Raw genomic sequence first — 5,292 nt, 5'->3', positions numbered from 1 at the left:
AAAAACTGAATTAACCCTTTGCATTTCTATGTGAGCCCACCTGTTTCTTTGCATGTCTTGTGTTTAAAGACCAACAAGGGAAGACCTATCAGCCTATGGGAATAGTGGTCCATTCCTACGAAATTGTGGGCCCCATAAACAAATAATGCAATTCTGCAATACAACACCACCAGTGTTACACTCGTGCCCTAATCCGGTCTAATTTGGACTTTTGTGATAGATCTTCGATCGGAGATATGGAGTACCAATGGGTTTTGGCTCGCAGCAGCTCATTGCAAGAAGGGGAGAGATGACCCCACTTGCTTATGCATTTTATGCCAGACCAACTAGATAGGATTCAAGCCTTCTGATCCCAAGCGGTAAGTGACCCGACACCCCGCACCCGAGTCCCAGCGCGTACCAAAATTTCTAGAAGAATATGACTATAACTTTGACTATAACTTAGGGCAACCCCCTAGGGAATGACTAAATGAGGACAACAGGCTGTCAAGGCACAACATTACCTTGACCACCGGAATCAAGCCCACCAAAAACAGCCTTAGCTGAATCCGATGACCCTAAATCCGGTGGCCCACTGTGCTATCAAATGGTTTTCGATGCCCATGGGTCCCACCACCCACATCGTGAATAGCCCCGGATGACCCACACACTCTCCCACACCTTTCTTCATGACTTGCACTACATATGAGTCTAAGGAGGTGGGCCCACGTGTCCCGAATTGTGGGATAACCTACTTGGACCAGAAAAGGACCAACCAAAAAGGCCCTAAGGATATGATTTACTATAAATAGGATAGGTGAGTTCATTTCTCACCTCTCACTTGTCTAAAAACGTGGAAGGGAGAGAAGAGAAGAGAGAAAGGAAGAGGAGGAAGGAGAAGAAGAACGAAGGGAAGGGAGAAGCTCACCTTGACTCCCAGCTTCGCATCCCGCTGCAGGAATCTTGCCAAAGATAGGTGCTACGCCCTCTACTACTGTCTTTTCCTTTATTTTGACCTAGTATAATTGAGCAAGGAGGTGAACCATGACCTGTCACGCCCCAATTCCAGTAGATCCAACTTACCATTAGGAATACCGGCGGTGTGAGTAAGACACGTACCTGTCTTACAAACCTACCAGGATTGCTGATAGCAATACCTTAATATTTCACAATCTCACATCACGACCAACCAAAAGTAGCAGAATCAGAGTATAATAGCGAAATCATCAAATATAAATGGGGAAATTATCTAATAATAAACATAATATTGTTAACCAAGTTATTCTATTTACAATCCTTCAAGACTTATATATATCAAGTTTAAAACATAATATTCATAGACCTGTATCAACATAATAAAAAATACACCTAACACTCATGGCATCACATATGCACAAAAGTCACGAGCACAGTCTTAGCCATGCTCCTCCGCTTCCGGCATCCACCAGTCGCTCACTCCGTACTCAAGTCTAGAAGAAAAAGAGTCACTAGTCACAGGCACGACTGTACCTGCATCATCATCTAAAAAGTGTGTATATGTGGGGTGAACTTTCTAACTCGTTCGATGAGGGGTGGGGTCAAGCACATCCAAGCAAGATAGTAGTAATAATAATTCATGATACATGATAGTGAAAATTAAACACATGGTCCATGATACTCGTGATACAGTTCATTTATTTATTATCCACCTAACAATACAAAGTAAGTCTAGTAAATGCTACTACGATGCATTATGTTGTATCCTTCGTCTCGGAACCGCCATCGACTACATAAGGATACAAACCCTAGCTATGAATAGAAGCCTACCAGTCCCCGTATACATCCATGGATCACTGATGAACACATTTATGTGTGAAATCTAGGGTAGTAAAACATGCATTTTGCATATTTAGAATGGAGCTACCTTGGGTTTTACTCTCTTTTTGCAGGTTTTATATTTTCAAGGCCTTAAGGACTATCGGATGCTATATCTTCAATTTTACACGTAAAGAGGTCCTATTTCTTTTCATGGTTACAAAGAGGACGAAATTCTGAGCAAGATGGACGTGTTCAATTAAAAGTACACATTCGTTTGGTCACCCGTACAAATGATTATTCTTTTCGGGTCAGAAAAAGAATAATGGATTAGAACTGAACCGAGATGCAGAACCAGCCCATTTGCAGTTGTCCCAGAGGTACAAGGAATATTTTAAATGCCAACAAGGATTGATGGACCACATCCTTAAGTGATTGAAGATTTGTTTTTGGTAACAACAACTACCTAGTGTAGTTGGTAAGCTATGATGTGCAAAATTCCCTTGCTCACCAAGAGGTCTCAAGTTCGAATCTCATGGTTGTTTTTTTTTAGAGAATTTTGTTGAAGATTTCCTGCTTTTCACTCACTTAAAGCACTAAGGGCATGGAGGGAATTTTCACATCAAATTAGAAGAAGGGAAAATCGTGGAAGCAAGAAGAGAAGAAAAAAAAAGGGAGAAATAAAGATTGTCCAAATCTTCTCTCTCCTCCACATCATTACCAAAGATTATCCAAATCACACAAAGCAAGAACAAAATCATCCCTAGGAGAGAGAAAAAGAAGAAAAATAAATTAGAAAAAAAAAGAAAGAAAATAAGCAAAAAAAATTATAGGAAATTTCTCCAAATTTATTTCTCTTCTCTCTCCTCCATCTTAGCACTTTTGGACTCAAAAGATCTCACAATCAATTGTGGGTTTCACCCTTTTAGGAAAGAGAAATTTGTTACCCTATCTCCCCATTTCCTATAAATACAACTCATGTAAGAGGAGGAGAAACAATTCATTCTTCTTCTAGTTTTTTTAGTTGCTCTCTCTTTCTCTTGCTCTCTCTTTAGTTTTAGTTCTTCTTTATCTTTTATTCAATCACTTTTATAATAGTTTTTTTTTTATTTCAATTAATGCAAGCACTCTTTTATTTTTATTCAACCCTTTTATATTTATGATTTATGCAATTGAGTTGTAATTTTTTAAGTTATAGTTCTAGGCTTAGATCTAGGTGACAAGATCACGAGCCGTGGAGCAATTTTTTTTTCAAGTTCAAGCATTAATTCAAGTAAGTAGGCTCCTTCAGTAGTCTTCTCTCCCCCCTCTTATTCCCTCTTCTGACTACCCTTTCTTTCTTAATTTAGGATTTTTATTTTCAATCGTTACATTATTGCTATCCCTTTCCCCCAAGGTTCATAGCTAGTGTATGTGTTGGCTTTACCCCTCCTAGCCATAGAACCATCAATTTATTGCTTTTATTTTAATTGTCTCCCTTTCCCTAAAGCCAAGTAGAGTAACCCTTGTAAGAGTGACTCTCTGGTCAAGTAGGGAAGCTCATATTATGATGCATCCCTCGGGCTAAGTAGAGAAACCTAGTTGTGAGTCTCTCTCTAGCTTTCTCCCCTTTCTTTTACTTTATTTTTATTTCAGTATTTTTTTTCTTTATTTATTTATTTTTTAATTGCATGGGTTGTTTATTTTCAGTTATTTATTTATTTAATTTTAATTGCGTGGCTTGCGTCTTTAAATTCTTAGATGACGAATGGTTAGAAAGTTGTTTTAGATACATATGTTTAGGATGGTAATTGAAATTAGATCACAACCATTAATCGGTTCACTTTTGCATTATTAAAAGAAATAAAAAAATAAAGTGGCTGCTCTCCCTGTGTTCGACCCATAGCTACATTAATCCGTACACTTGCGGTTACATTTTAAATCTCAAACAAGTTTTTGGCGCCGTTGCCGGGGAGATAGTTCCATGTTATTTTTCACTATTTTTTGGTAAATTGGAGTGCTTTGTTTGCTTTGTTTTATATTTTTCCTTTTCTTTTATTGAATTCCTGAGAAGAACAACTTGCAATAATAGTTGTATCAGTGGAGGTTACCATGCCTCACAGTATAATAAAGACAGGTTTCGCCCTGTAGCAGTACCTCAGGAATTGACCTGAGCAACCCCGGATCCCTGCCAGTAAGCTCCCAAAAAGCCAAAAAAAAAATCAAAAAAAAAATCATTAAAAAAAAAGTTTTGCTATCCATTCTTTTGTGCTTGTCTTACTTTAGTTGCGGGTAGTTTTCTGTTGCATGAGTGTTAGGTGGGTACGTAATACTAAGAATCGGTTAGAAAGAAAAGATCCAACAAAGAGTGACCCAATACGTTTGCTCTCTTTAAAACCCTTCAATATGGGAGACAAACAGCAAAACCCTTCACCTAAATCTCTGAAAGATAGGTTCTACCCGGCTATAATAGCCAAACCTTTCTGCATAGTTCTACCACAAGCCCAGGGCAATAATTTTGAACTCAAATCTCAATACATCACTATGTTGCCCCACTTCCATGGGTTGACCTCTGATGATGCATACCTATTTCTAAGGGAATTTGAAGAGGTATGTGTTCTAATTAAGATCCAACAGCTTTCTGATGATGCTGTTAAGCTTAGGTTTATCACTTTTGCATTGAAAAACCAAGATAAGAAGCGGTTGTATGGGTTACCCACAAATTCTATAACCTCATGGGAACAGTTCACAGTTGTCTTCCTTAAGAAGTTTTTCCCAACTCACAAGACCAATAAGCTTAGAAGTAATATCCTTCAGTTTAGGCAAAAGCCTAGTGAGTCATTTTCCAAACTTATGGAGAGATTCAAGGATCTACTCTAAGAATGCCCTCACCATGGCCTAAACCTATGGCATTTATGTCAAACAATTTATGAGGGTATTGATTACCTAACTAAACAAATGATAGAGTCTATGTGCCATGAGGGATTCACATCCTTTACAGATGAAGGAAAGGCATGGGAATTCTTACTTGACTTAACTGACAAAACCCGTGAGTGAGAATCAACCCAAGAAAGTGAAAGAACCATAGGAGGAAAATGATATTTTGTGGATGGAATAGTAGCCAAGGAAGCCCATTTGGATAGCCTAATCAAGAGGATTGAGGCTATTGTTCCTAGAGAACCATCATCAATCAATTTGGTTAAGATTTGTGCTTGGTGCCAGTCCCCTGGACATGTCATAGAAGAATGCCCCAATACCTCTGGGGGCACTTCTAATGATAGTGTTAATGTCTTATACCAGAATAATCCATATAGTAATACCTACAATCCAGGTTAGAGAAATCACCCAAATTTCTCTTGGAATCAGGGCAACCAAGCAGGGCCTTCAAATTTTCATAATCAAGGTCAACTTTGACTCCAAAGGCCTCCCTTTGCACAACAATCTTTTTCTCAAAATACTTTTCCTAGGTCAAATGTAGGACCTCAGGCGAGTTTTCCTAGGGCCCCTCTCCTATCATCTTATCAGCAACCCCCTGGGTTT

The 5,292-nt window shown here is 38.7% G+C and overlaps 1 non-coding gene across 1 annotated transcript; it reads right to left on the bottom strand.

Moving 5' to 3' along the window:
* Positions 1-4,545: 4,545 nt before the first annotated feature.
* LOC122080429 lies at positions 4,546-4,652 on the bottom strand. The gene has a single exon (XR_006140724.1). It is a non-coding gene; the product is annotated as a small nucleolar RNA R71 (small nucleolar RNA).
* Between the last annotated feature and the right edge of the window lie 640 nt (positions 4,653-5,292).

This window comes from Macadamia integrifolia, chromosome 5 (genome assembly GCF_013358625.1).
Source record: "Macadamia integrifolia cultivar HAES 741 chromosome 5, SCU_Mint_v3, whole genome shotgun sequence".
Taxonomy (NCBI): Eukaryota; Viridiplantae; Streptophyta; class Magnoliopsida; order Proteales; family Proteaceae; genus Macadamia; species Macadamia integrifolia.
This window is presented reverse-complemented; position numbering and strand designations above follow the sequence as displayed.